Source organism: Triticum aestivum, chromosome 1A (genome assembly GCF_018294505.1).
Source record: "Triticum aestivum cultivar Chinese Spring chromosome 1A, IWGSC CS RefSeq v2.1, whole genome shotgun sequence".
NCBI lineage: Eukaryota > Viridiplantae > Streptophyta > Magnoliopsida > Poales > Poaceae > Triticum > Triticum aestivum.
In genome coordinates, this window is record NC_057794.1 from 277,254,350 (window position 1) to 277,269,683 (window position 15,334).

The window sequence follows — 15,334 nt, forward strand, 5'->3', positions numbered from 1 at the left end:
CTCCATGGTTCTCTGATGCCATTGAACACAAGGGCTTCATTTACGCTGTCGACTCCTTCTATGGCTGGACGTATTGCTGGCCTACTCCAGTCATCGCTACAAACGGTTGTTATAGTAGTATGTTACTTTCCTATGATATCATGATGGATTGCTTATATTACTGTCAACATTTGCTGAAAAAATATCCATGCTCATAACATGTTGTTCTTAAGATTGACTAAATCAAGAGCCCTTTTTTATTTGACTCCAACTTGATATGATGTTGTAGGCCGCCTGGTGTCCCTACCCTTCCTAATCCCAGAACCTTTCAAAGAAAAGCGGCATGGCAGTTGCAGGTGGTTCCTGGCTCGATCAGACGACGGCGAAAGATTGATGATTGTTCGCACGTGCCGGACGTGTTGTTTCGCGGAATACAATCACAATCACTTCAAGGTATTTGAGCAGGATCCCAGCTTCTCTGGGCCTTCAGGAATTTTTGACTGGAGGCTGGTAAGTAGCCTTGGTACATGCTCTCTGTTTGTCGGACTGAATTATCCGATTAACTAGGAGATAACGGACGGCAAGGATCATGATGGCAGCGCGGTTTCGTTCATCAGGCAAAACTGTGTGTACACAGTGTACCATGCGTCTCTGCATGCACCATACCCTGATATGTGCCACCATGCTCTGCAGCCCAAAGTACGAGAGAGGGTCGCAAGTATCAGACTTCGACCTGCTGGCTGGAGTTTCCCCCGTCAGGCACCCATCTGATTTAAGCCGTCAGCCAATCTCCACAGCTTAATAAATAGTAATGTCTAACTGAGCCAGTTAGTTAGATGCGTACACTTGGTGTAGTAGGATCTTTAGTTAGTTTGATGCATACACTTCTTCTTTTTTGGTAGCCCTTTTGTAATGATGGCTGATGTTTGGTTTGGAAGAGAGAGCTGCGTCTTCACTCTTCTGGCCTGCTTACTGCTTCTATTGCACCCCCAGCCCTGGTTGCTGCTGCTGCTGTTTTCAATGTACAATCAGTAGTATATTTCGTCTGTTGGTTGAATAAATGTGTTGTTAGAACGACAAACACAATGTTTTGGAAGTCCTTGCACGGTTCGATCCTTTAGTGCCCCGTACCATACGTAGCGCATACTATTTTTTGTACGGAACACATTTTCCACTTGTTGATAACATGCAACCCACTGATGAAGGCCCAATAGAGAAGCCCATAATTAACTAGAAGGGAGGCTCTCACATGAATCCGGCCCAGGTACATGCTCATAGTCCCCTAAACATAAATAAGTAAATAAATAAATAAATAAATAAAGCTAAATGCTCATGCACCAATTCTTTGGGAAAATAGGTAGCCTAGTATTTCTTTTTGAAGAATACCCAAGCTAGGCCTATTTGTTTTCTCCGAATTACTGGGCTGCAAATCTTTCAAGACGAGGAGGGATGCATTCCGGCCTGGCTTAAGAGTATGGTCAATGTGTGTTAAAAGTAATATAAAAAGGGGTTGAAAATTCCAAAAAAATTATAGCAAATGGGATATAAGTTTCTTTTTTTGTTTTTGTTCTTCACTGATATCTTATACGTATTTCATTGGATTTAACATGACATAGTACTAATTTATTTTTAAAATTTTTTTAGTGTGGCTATTAATTTTTGGATTAAGAATATTTCGCCCCCCAGCAAAAATTTGCGAATTTGCAAAATTTCCCACATATTTAGTTAATTTTTTGATGCTGGTACTGACCAGAAAATGGCCGGCAATTCTAAAAATGGAAAACAGGCTGCAATAAATTCCATATGAATTAAAAATTGAGTAAAATTATAAAAATAATAACAAATGGGCTGTACATGCCACAGATTTCGAGGCTTACTTGTTTACAGAAGGCTTTGTCAGTGAACACACGATTCTAGCAGTAGTGACTGTTGGATGTACATCCAACAGCCGATGTGCTTCTTCAATCTCTGATCTTCCTGCTCCAGCCGCCTAAACTAGTGCTGGCGGGACTGCCTGCTCCCTCCTCTTGTGGCCCGTTGTGATGTCGCGCAGGCTTCCCCGACCCACCATACTCACTCCGCTGGCCTGGCCGCACGCAATCAAATGCTTCCTTATTACTCGAAAAATGATTCCTCCCACTAACATCTGGGGCACACCGGTTGGGAGGCTGACCTGTGGGCCTACTAAGTTGACGCGTACGCAGGGCTTGTCAACTTTGTCAACAAACGATTCTAGCAGCAGTAACCGTTGGATTTGAATCGAACGGTCCGGCTGCTTCTTCAATCGCTGCTCTTCTTGCACCAGCCACCCAAACCAGCGCCGGGGAGATCGCCTGCTCCTGCCTCCAGTGGCCGGCTGTGCTGCCATTGAGGCCTCTCGCCCCCTACTACTCCCACCGCTAGCCATCACCTGCGGCGACGGCAGCCTCACACCGCAGCCGTACCAGTGAACCCTCATACTCCTCTCCGCGTGGGCATCCACTGCCGCGTCTTCCCTGGATCCACGTCGTCCCCTTCCTAGGCCTTGCCGTTATCCACCGCCTTGGTGCTCTCGGCGTGGCGTGGTCAACATGGTTAACGACATTCCATCGGAAGAGTATTGTACGTGGAGAGGCTGACAGCTGGGTCCACGGCCATAGCCCAGTTTTTTGTGATTTGCCAAGTAAATCGCTTTGTCAGGCATGTTGGGCTGCAAATCTTTCAAGATGAGGAGAGCTTTCATTCGGCTGGCCGAGAAAATGGCCCATCAGTAATGAGAAATGGGCTGTACATTTTTAAAACACATCAAACCAGAAATTAGTTTCGAATATCTTTTTTTTCATTTCGAGATTTTAAATTACATTAATTTTTATGTGTGGCGAATTTGTTGGATTTTATATTGATATACATTTATTTTTAAAATCAGTTTGAATGTGAGTTGAAATTTCGGGATTAAAAACAGTTCGGACCACACCAAAATATGCAAATTTTCGTATAATATTTTAACCGTGGCCACAATATGGGCTGTAATGCTAACAAAAAGAATATGGGCTCCAAAAAAACCTTAATAATTAGCAAATGGGATCTAAATTATTAGAAATAATGGCAGATGGGCTGTACGCTGTTTTCTACAGATTTGAGGCTTTCCTAAAAAAAGGTTGACGCACAAGTAGTGACTGTTGGATGGCCATCCAACGACCCTCGTGCTTCTTCAATCTCTGCTCTTCCTGCTCCAGCTGCTCAAACAAGCACCGGCTGGACTTCCTGCTCCCTCCTCCCCGCGGCCGGCTATGCTGCCGCGCAGGCCTCACCGCCCCACCGTACTCCCATCGCTGGCCTAGCCATCCCTCTACTCACCCACACCTGTTGTTATTCTCCAGCGACGGCAGATGAACCAGTAAACCCTCGTACAGTCGTACTCCCCTCCGCGTGGGAAACAACTGCCAAGTCTTCCCTGCCTCCGTGTCGTTCCCTTCCTAGGCCTCGCCGTCGTCCACCGCCCTGGTGCTCTCGGCGCGGCCTGGTCAACATGGTCAACAACCGACATGCATCTGAAGTGGGCTGTACATGGAGAGGCCGACAGCTGGGTCCACGGCGGCACGCAAGGAAATGCCTCCTTATTACGCGCAAAATAATGATTCCTCTACCTGACATCAGGGACCCACCGAAAGGGCCTCTGTATTTCGGAAAAAAAATGTTACCGCCGCTGACAGCTCGGACCCACCAGCTATATCTTCGCACGCAAGGAAGTGCCTCCTCATTACGCACAAAAAAAAGAATACTCCCCCTGTTAGCTGGGACCCAGTATAGTGGCAGGCTGACTTGTGGGCCTACTAAGTTGACGTGGAGGGAGGGCTTTGTCAACTTAGTCAATATGCACGATTCTAGCTCTAGTGACCGTACGATGTCCATCCAATGACCGTAGTGCTTCTTCAACCTCTGGTGTTCTTGCTCCAGCCGCCCAAACCGGCACCGGTCGTGCGTCGTGCTCCTGCCTCCCGTGGCCGGTTGTGATGTGGCGGGGGCCTCACCGCCCCCTACTACTCCCACCGCTGGCCAGGCCATGCCTCTACTCACCCACACCCCTTGTTATTCTGTGGCGACGGCAGCCTCACATCGCAGCGAACCAGTGAACCCTCGTACTCCTCTACGCGTGGGCATCCACTACCGCGTCTTCCCCGGCTCTGCGTCATCCCCTTCCTAGGCCTCGCCATCATCCACCGCCCTGGTGCTCTGGGCTCGGCGTGGTTAACGTGGTCAAGGAACGGCTTCCATTGTACATGGACTGTACGTGGAGAGGCTAACAGCTGGGTCCATGGCTGCAGCAAGGAAGTTCCTCCTTATTATGTGCAAAATAATTATTCCTCCACCTGACAGCGGGGACCCACCGGATGGGCCACCGTATTTCACGAAAAAAACATTTCCCCCTGACTGCTGGGACCCACCAGCTACACCTTCGCACGGAAGGAAGTGCGTCCGGGAAAAAAACAAAACGATTCGCCCCCCTGACTGCTGGGACCCACCAGCTACATCTTCGCACGCAAGGAAGTGCCTGACAGTCGGGACCCACCTGGTCGAAGCGTATGTAGCATTGTCATTCTGGTCGCGAATGTGTATGTACATACTGGTCGATGTAGAGGTGCGCACATGTCGTAGTAGAGGCGCGCACGTAGCATGTACACGTACGTACAGCGGCCAGGGTGCAAGAAAGAAAATACGGCCATGTATGTGTACATATGGGCGGGGTCTCGAACGCCTACTCGCGCATACGTATGGCCAGGGCTCGTGTACATGGTTGGGTCGGAACGGAGAAACAACATCATTGTCGTGTTCATGGGGAGGCAACGAAATGCGTCGTGTTCATGGGGAGGCAACGGAATGCGTCGTGTTCATGGGGAGGCAACGGAATGTGTCGTGTTCATCGGGAGGCAACGGAACGTGTGGGAGCCAACCGGCTGGGTCAGAACGGAATGCGTGGGCGTGTTCATCGGGAGGGCTTGGATGAAACAGGCGATAGAAACGAGGCCTGGCGTACCGCAAAACGGAGGAAACGGACCTCCTACGGTCGAAACGGGGGTCCTGTTGATCGGGAGGGGTGTGGCGTACCGCAAAACGGAGGAAACGGACCTCCTACGGTCGAAACGAGGGTCCTGTTGATCGGGAGGGGTGTGGCATATCGCAAAACGGACGAAACGGACCTCCTCGGTCAAAACGGGGGTCCTGTTCATCGGGAGGGGTGTGGCGTATCGCAAAACGGACGAAACGGACCTCCTACAGTCGAAACGGGGGTCCTGTTCATCGGGAGGGGTGTGGCGTACCGCAAAACGGGACTCCATGGGATACTGTTCATCTCCACCGTCGACCTCCTCCAGCCTCCACAGGCTACCGTCGACCTCCTCCAGCCTCCACGGTCTCCTGTTCATCCAGCCTCCACCGCGCGCTACTCCATCGGCTACTGTTCAACCACCACTCCACGGGCACCCCTCCATCGTCTACTGTTCAACTAGCCCTCCATACCATGGTGTCCTGTTCAACCACCCCTCCACCGTCTACTATTCATCCAGCCCTCCACCACACCATGGGATCCTGTTCATCCAGAGGCAACGCCACCGCTCACTATTCATCCCCCCCCCCCCGCAACGCTCACTGTTCATCCAATCGATTGGCTTTAGTTAGCAGCAGTAGCGAAGGAATCGCTCGATCGGGTTCAATTAACAGCCATCGATCGATCGCTCGGGTTCAGTAACGCGTAGCCTGCAGTGCAATCGCTCGGGTTCAATTAGAGCCCAATGCCTCGCTTGGGTTCAGTTAGAGCCAACGCCTCGCACACACGCGCGTACATGTACGAGAGAAACGCGCATCACTCGGCCCCCGACCTCCCACCATAACCGGGAACTCCCCGAAATTTTCCTCGCCCTCGCTTCTACCACGGTTTTTTCCGTCATGGACGGCCCAAAGAATGTCATGCAACTGCGTCTCCGGCCCGCCCAGGATGAAAAGCCAATTTTCTCTCATGATTTTTTGTCATAGAAGTAGGAGCCCACCACATCTATGATGATACCGGGTTTTGTCACAATTATTGTCATAGAAGTGTCATATGTATGACAGAAAAAAATTCGTTCGGCCCAGAATGTCACGGAGGTGTCTTTTTTTGTAGTGTTTGGGTTCAATCTTGCGGTGTCCTTTCCCAGTGACAGCAGGAGCAGCAAGGCACGTATTGTATTGTTGCCATCGAGGATAAAAAGATGGGTTTATATCATATTTCTTGAGTTTATCCCTCTACATAATGTCATCTTACCTAATGTGTTACTCTGTTCTTATGAACTTAATACTCTAGATGCATGCTGGATAGCGGTGGATGTGTGGAGTAATAGTAGTAGATGCAGAATCGTTTCGGTCTACTTTTCACGGACGTGATACCTATATACATGATCATGCCTAGATATTCTCATAACTCTTCGCTTTTCTATCAATTGCTCGACAGTAATTCGTTCACCCACCATAGAATTTGCTATCTTGAGAGAAGCCACTAGTGAAACCTATGGCCCTGGGTCTCTTTCTTATTATATTGCATCTCTTTTATTTACATTGCATCTCGTTTACTATTTTGCAATCTTTACTTTCCAATCTATACAACAAAAATACCAAAATATTTATCTTACTATCTTTATCAGATCTCACTTTTGCGAGTGACCGTGAAGGGATTGACAACCCCTTTATCACGTTGGTTGCAAGGTTCTTGATTGTTTGTGCAGGTACTAGGTGACTTGTGCGTTGTCTCCTGCTGGATTGTAACATCCCAAATTTTCAATTTGGAATGTTATACATAGGTCATTCATGCATATCATATTTTATTGCATTCCATTTCTTGATCCTCGAAATCCTAAGCAGCTCAAGGACCCACGGAGAGAGTTGGGGATTTCACGTTTTTCATATCTGAGTTTTATCAAATATTGAAACAAGGATCATTTTGGTTTTAATGATTTTTCTCTCTGAAAATATTTCATATCCAAATATATGAGAGGAGATAATATGACTTCTCCAAAATAAATGAAATATCGGAGGAAAAATATTAAAATCAAATAATAAATTTTATTTGGATTTTTCTGAAATTTTATTTGAATTGGGAAAAATCCTCGTTTTTCAAAATTGCATTAGAGGCCCAAATAAATGTTCACTTTGTCCCTCATACTTTTAGAGGACGGGGAAAATTTATTTTAGGGTTTTTGGAGTCCATTTATTATTTCTTTTCTTCTTTTTTCTGCATGTCGGAATATTAAAAAAACAAACCGCCTTACCGGGCCGTGTCCTCCTGGGACACAGACCCGGCCAGCCTTCTTAAAAGGCCGAAGCCCCGAGCCGCCAACCCCCACCCTGAAACCCTAGCCGTCCGATCCGCCCCACCAGTGCCGCCACCACCGCTAGAGTACGCCGTCGCCACCATTCCGTTCTACGAGGTAGTCGTCGTTTTTTAAAAAAACCGATCGGTTTTTCGTAAACCTAGATCTCGTCATTTAGAATCGGTTTTATTTCGATTTTCTCGGTTTTTTATTTTGCAGACGTTCGTTCGTACGTTCATTTTAGCAAACGCCGTTCATCCATTAGTCACAGACAGCAAACTTTCGTTCGTTAGCCTGTTCGTCGGTTTTTCTTTTTCCAGGGTTTTCTGTGATTATTTTCGATCGCGATTTCTGCCCTGATTTTCGTTTTAGTTTATCTTTTCGCTCGTTTATTGGAATGAGGCGATTCAAGTGCCTGGATCTTCGTCTCGAAGCCCTCTTTCTGTTTAACCAACTTGAACAAGATTTTGGTACTGTAAAATTTGACCTTAGTCTAGATTAGTAAACGGATCTTGTTTCTTTCACAGTTTGAGTTTCGTTGCTCTGTTTGATTTGATTCTTTTTGGAAACCGGAGTTTTTCAGTTGACTTTTGGTTAGATCTTCTTATTTGAGATTTACCCGTGCATGTTTGCTTGATTGCTTATGAATGCTATTGTATGTTTGTGATAGAACACCCGGAGTGCGAAGCATGCTACTACGAGTCTTTAGGATTTGCAGATCGTCGGCAAGGCAAGTAACACTTTGATCATACCGCTTTATCACCTAGTTTTTATGCATTAGTTTCAACCCTCACACATTGCATGAGTAGGATCTCTTAACATGTGGGTTTGGGAAGTAGAACATGAGGTAGAACCGATTACCTTTTTTATTAGCAAACCCCTGGGAGTTACTTCTATGTTATGCTTATATTGCCATGCTATGCTCATACACGTGGATTTGGTTTGAGTGTATCCATGACAGATGTGAGATTGTTAATTAATGGTCCAACTTAAGGTGGCAACTTTAATACACATCTGGGTGGATTGCTTGTGGGCACTGATAACCCACAAGTTTAGGGGATCGCAACAGTTTTTGAGGGTAGAGTATTCAACCCAAATTTATTGATTCGACACAAGGGGAGCCAAAGAATATTCTCAAGTATTAGCAGCTGAGTTGTCAATTCAACCACACCTGGAAACTTAGTATCTGAAGCAAAGTGTTTAATATCAAAGTAATATGATAGTAGTGGTAACGGTAGAAAAAGGTAACAGTAGCAAAAATAATGTTTTTGGTATTTTGTAGTGATGATAGCAATAGCAACAGAAAAGTAAATAAGCAAAGAACAATATATGGAAAGCTCGTAGGCAATGTATCAGTGATGGAGAATTATGCCGAATGCGGTTCATCATGTAACAATCATAACATAGGGTGACACAGAACTAGCTCCAATTCATCAATGTAATGTAGGCATATATTCCGAAAATAGTCATACGTGCTTATGGAAAAGAACTTGCATGGCATCTTTTGTCCTACCCTCCCATGGCAGCGGGGTCCTAATGGAAACTAAGGGATATTAAGGCCTCCTTTTAATAGAGTACCAGAACAAAGCATTAGCACATAGTGAATACATGAACTCCTCAAACTATGGTCATCACCCGTAAGTATCCCGATTATTGTCACTTCGGGGTTAACGGATCATAACACATAATAGGTGACTATAGACTTGCAAGATAGGATCAAGAACTCTCATATCTTGATGAAAACATAATAGGTTCAGTTCTGAAATCATGGCACTCGGGCCCTAGTGACAAGCATTAAGCATAGCAAAGTCATAGCAACATCAATCTCAAAACATAGTGGATACTAGGGATCAAACCCTAACAAAACTAACTCGATTACATGATTAATCTCATCCAACCCATCACCGTCCAGCAAGCCTACGATGGAATTACTCACGCACGATAGTGAGCATCATGAAATTGGTGATGGAGGATGGTTGATGATGATGATGGCGACGGATTCCCCTCTCCGGAGCCCCGAACGGACTCCAGATTTGCCCTCCCACGAGGTTTTAGGGCTTGGTGGCGGCTTCGTATCGTAAAACGCAATGAATTCTTCTCTCTGATTTTTTTCTCCCTGAAACCAAATATATAGAGTTGGAGTTGAGGTTGGAGGAGCTCCAGGGGGCCCACGAGGTAGGGGGGCACGCCCTAGGGGGGGCCCACCCTCTAGGACAAGTGGTGGGCCCCCTGGTCTTCATCTTTTGCAAGGATTTTTTTATTATTTCTGAAACAATGTTCCGTGAAGTTTCAGATCATTCTGATAACTTTTGTTTCTGCACATAAATAACACCATGGTAATTCTACTGAAAACAGCGTCAGTCCGGGTTAGTTCCATTCAAACATGCAAGTTAGAGTCCAAAACAAGGGCAAAAGTGTTTGGAAAAGTAGATACGACGGAGACGTATCAACTCCCCCAAGCTTAAAACTTTGCTTGTCCTCAAGCAATTCAGTTGATAAACTGAAAGTGATAAAGAAGAACTTTTACAAACTCTATTTGCTCTTGTTGTTGTAAATATGTAAAGCCAGCATTCAAGTTTTCAGCAAAGATTATGACTAACTACATTCACAATAATGCTTAGGTCTCAAGTTTACTCATATCAATGGCATAATCAACTGGCGAGCAATAATAATAAATCCCGGATGACAACACTTCCTTAAAACAATCATAATATGATATAACAAGATGGTATCTCATTAGCCCTTTCTGAGACCGCAAAACATAAATGGAGAGCACCTTTAAAGATCAAGGACTGACTAAACATTGTAATTCATGGAAAAAGAGATCCAGTCAAGTCATACTCAATGTAAACTAATAGTACTGAATGCAAATGACAGCGGTGCTCTCCAACTGGTGCTTTTTAATAAGAGGATGATGACTCAGCATAAAATTAAATTGATAGGCCCTTCGCAGAGGGAAGCAGGGATTTGTAGAGGTGCCAGAGCTCATTTTTGAAATAGAGGTGAATAATATTTTGAGCAGTATACTTTAATTGTCAACATAACAACCAAGAGATGGCAATATCTTCCATGCTACACACATTATAGGCGGTTCCCAAACAGAATGGTAAAGTTTATACTCCCCCTCCACCAACAAGCATCAATCCATGGCTTGCTCAAAACAATGAGTGCCTCCAACTAACAAGAGTCCCAGGGGGAGTTTTTTGTTTGCAATTATTTTGATTTGATTTGCATAAAGCATGGGACTGGGCATCCCGGTGACCAGCCACTTTCTCGTGAGTGAGGAGCGGAGTCCACTCCTCTTGAGAATAACCCGCCTAACATGGAAGATACGGACAGCCCTAGTTGATACATGAGCTATTCGAGCATACAAAACAGTATATTTATTTGAAGGTTTAGAGTTTGGCAGATACAAATTTACTTGGAACGGCAGGTAGATACCGTATATAGGTAGGTATGGTGGACTCATATGGAATAACTTTGGGGTTTTATGGAGTTGGATGCACAAACAGTATTCCCGCTTAGTATAGGTGAAGGCTAGCAAAAGACTGGGAAGTGACTAGCTAGAGAGAGGCAACAGTCATGAACATGCATTAAAATTAATCAACACCGAATGCAAGCATGAGTAGGATATAATCCACCATGAACATAAATATCGTGAAGGCTATGTTGGTTTTGTTTCAACTACATGCGTGAACATTCGCCAAGTCAAGTCACTTAAACCATTCAGATGAGGATACCACCCTATCATACCACATCACAACCATTTTAATAGCATGTTGGCACGCAAGGTAAACCATTATAAGCTCCTAGATGATCAAGAATGGTACAAGAAACTATGATCTCTAGTTGTCATCGCAAACATGTTTATTCATAATAGGCTCAATCAAGAATGATGAACTAATCATATTTACAAAAACAAGAGAGGTCGAGTTCATACCAGCTTTTCTCATCTCAGTCAGTCCATCATATATCGTCATAATTGCCTTTCACTTGCACGACCGAATGATGTGGATAATAATAAGAGTGCACGTGCATTGGACTAAGCTGGAATCTGCAAGCATTCAATAAACAGGAGAAGACAAGGCAATATGGGCTCTTTTTGTCAGATCAACAATAATGCATATAAGAGCCACTTCAACAATTTAATTATGGTCTTCTCCTATCGACCCCCAAAGAAAAGAAAATAAATAAAACTATTTACACGGGAAATCTCCCAACAAGCAAAAGAAGAACGAGAAATCTTTTTGGGTTTTCTTTTTTTAATTACTACTACAAGCATGGAAAGTAAACTAATTAAAAGCTACAACTATTTTTTGGTTTTTCTTACGGTTTATTAAACACACAAGAAGAAAGCATAAAAGGAAAATAAACTAGCATGGATGATACAATGAAAAAGTATGAGCACTGACATCTAGCAATGAGTGTGTGAACATGAATATAATGTCGGTGAGAAATACGTACTCCCCCAAGCTTAGGCTTTTGGCCTAAGTTGGTCTATGGCCACAGTTGGCCTGGCGGATATCCATAATAATAGTTGGGGTGGTACTGAGATGCAGAAGCTATCGCCTCCTGAGCTATAGCGTGGCGACGAGTGGCCTCCGCCCTCCTCTCGTACTCATCTGCCTCCTCTCTGGTGATAACATATCTTCCTTTTGCCTGATAATCAAAGAAGGCAGGAGCAGGGAGAGTAATACGGACAGCAGGACATCTATCAAAGATTAAGCGATACTAGAGAGGTGATTCATTCCTCTTGACAAACTAGTGGTGAACCATAGCATTAAAGTCTAGATAAGCAGGAGGTAATTCAATATCATCTTCGCGTATGGCTATACCAAGAAAATTAGCTATGCGGGTTGCATAAATTCCACCAAAGAAATTCCACCAAAGAAATCTCCATTAAGGCTATACCAAGAAAATTAGCTATGCGGGTATAGAGAGTTGTGTTTTCTAAATTCACCCATCACATGCTCATCAAAAGGAATCCACTAACAAGGTTGATCAGGTCTTGTTAACAAACTCATTCCGAATAACATGGAACCGGAGAATTTTGGAATAACACTAGCTTACCTCAACGGGGCTATGCATGTCCCCAACAATAAGAATGTCATATTTCTTATTGATGGTAGGAAGAGGAAATTCAAAACCTCCAATAGTAATTGTTGAAATTTTTCCAATAGAATTGATACTGTGGACTTGAGGTTGTTCCCTCGGAAAGTGTACCGTATGCTCATTACCATTAACATGAGAAGTGACATTGCTTTAGGTGCAATCAATAACAGCCCCTGCAGTATTCAAAAAGGGTCTTCCAAGAATAATAGACATACTATCGTCCTCGGGAATATCAAGAATAACAAAGTCCGTTAAAATAGTAACGTTTGCAACTACAACAGGCACATCCTCACAAATACCGACAGGTATAGCAGTTGATTTATTAGCCATTTGCAAAGATATTTCAGTAGGTGTCAACTTATTCAAATCAAGTCTACGATATAAAGAGAGAGGCATAACACTAACACCGACTCCAAGATCACATAAAGCAGTTTTAACATAGTTTCTTTTAATGGAGCATGGTATAGTGGGTACTCCTGGATCTCCAAGTTTCTTTGGTATTCCACCCTTCAAAGTATAATTAGCAAGCATGATGGAAATTTCAACTTCGGTATCTTTCTCTTATTTGTAACAATTTCTTTCATATACTTAGCATAAGGATTCATTTTGAGCATATCAGTTAATCGCATACACAAAAAGATAGGTCTAATCATTTCAGCAAAGCGCTCAAAATCCTCATCATCCTTTTTCTTGGATGGTTTGGGAGTAAAAGGCATGGGTTTTTGAACCCATGGTTCTCTTTCTTTACCATGTTTCCTAGCAACAAAATATTTCTTATCATAATGTTAATTCTTTGATTGTGGGTTATTAAGATCAACAGCAGGTTCAATTTCTATATCATTATCATTACTAGGTTGAGCATCATCATGAACATTATTATTAGCATTATCACTTGTTTCAGGTTCATTACCAGATTTTGTTTTAGCATCAGAAATAGAGATATCATTTGGATTCACAGGTGTTTCAGTAACAGGTACACTAGAAGCATGCAAAGTCCTATCATTTTCTTTTTCTTCCTTTTAGAAGGACTAGGTGCATCTATATTATTTCTCTGAGAATCTTGCTCAATTTTCTTAGGGAGGCCTTTAGGATACAAAGGTTCCTGATTCATTCTACCAGTTCTAGTAGCCACTCTAACAGCATAATCATTATCCTTACTATTCAATTCATTGAGAAAATCATTTTGAGCTTTAAGTACTTGTTCTACTTGAGTGGTAACCATAGAAGCATGTTTACTAATAAGTTTAAGTTCACCTTTGACATTAGCCATATAATCACCCAAGTGTTCCAGCATATTTGAATTGCATTTCAATTGTCTACCAAAATAAGCATTAAAATCTTCTTGCTTAGCCATAAATTTATCAAACTCATCTAAGCATGGGCTAGCAAACTTAGTAAATGGAATTTCAGCTTTATCATATCTGTAGAGAGAATTTACCTTTACTACCTGTGTCGGGTTATCAAGACCATGAGTTTCTTCAATAGGTAATGGATTAAGATCATATGTTTCTTCAACAGGCGGTAAATTAAGACCATGTATTTCTTCAATAGGAGGTAAATCCTTAACATCTTCAGCTTTAATAACTTTTTCTTTCATAGATTTCTTTGCCTCTTGCATATCTTCAGGACTGAGAAATAGAATACCCCTTTTCTTCGGAGTTGGTTTAGGAATAGACTTAGGAGCTGGCTCAGGAAGTGTACAATTACTTTCATTTGTCAACATATTATTCAATATAATTTCAGCTTCATCCGGTGTTCTTTCCCTGAAAACAGAACCAGCACAACTATCCTGGTAATCTCTGGAAGCACTGGATAGTACATTATAAAAGATATCAAGTATTTCATTTTTCTTAAGAGGATGATCAAGCAAAGCATTAAGTAATTGGAGAAGCCTGCCCCAAGCTTGTGGGAGACTCTCTTCTTCAATTTGCACAAAATTATATATATCCCTTAAAGCAGCTTGTTTCTTATGTGCAGGGAAATATTTAGCAAAGAAGCAATAAATCATATCCTGGGGACTACGCACACAACCAGGATCAAGGAATTAAACCATATCTTAGCATCACCCTTTAATGAGAACGGAAATATTTTAAGGATATAAAAGTAGCGAGTTCTCTCATCATTAGTGAACAGGGTAGCTATATCATTTAATTTAGTTAGATGTGCCACAACAGTTTCAGATTCATAGCCATGAAAAGGATCAGATTCAACCAAAGTAATTATATCAGGATCAACCGAGAATTCATAATCCTTATCAGTAACACAGATAGGTGAAGTAGCAAAAGCAGGGTCAGGTTTCATTCTAGCATTAAGAGATTGCTGCTTCCATTTAGCTAATAACCTCTTGAGTTCATATCTATATTTGCAAGCTAAAATAGCTAAAGAGGCTTCTTTATCAAAAATATAACCCTTAGGAATAACAGGTGAGTCTTCATCATCACTTTCATCAGTATTATCAGATTCAATATTTTCATTCTCTCTAACCCTAGCAAGTTGTTCATCAAGAAATTCACCAAGTGAAACAGTAGTATCAAGCATATAAGTAGTTTCATCATAAGTATCATGCATAGAAGAAGTGGCATCATCAATAACATGCGACATATCAGAACGAATAGCAGAAGCAGGTTTAGGTGCCGCAAGCTTACTCAAAACAAAAGGTGAATCAAGTGCAGAGCTAGATGGGAGTTCCTTACCTCCCCTCGTTGTTGAGGGATAAATCTTGGTTTTTGGATCTCTCAAGTTCTTCATAATGATAAGCAAATATAAATCCCAAGTGACACAAAGAATAGAGCTATGCTCCCCGGCAACGGCGCCAGAAAATAGTCTTAATAACCCACAAGTTTAGGGGATCGCAACTATTTTCAAGGGTAGAGTATTCAACCCAAATTTATTGATTTGACACAAGGGGAGCCAAAGAATATTCT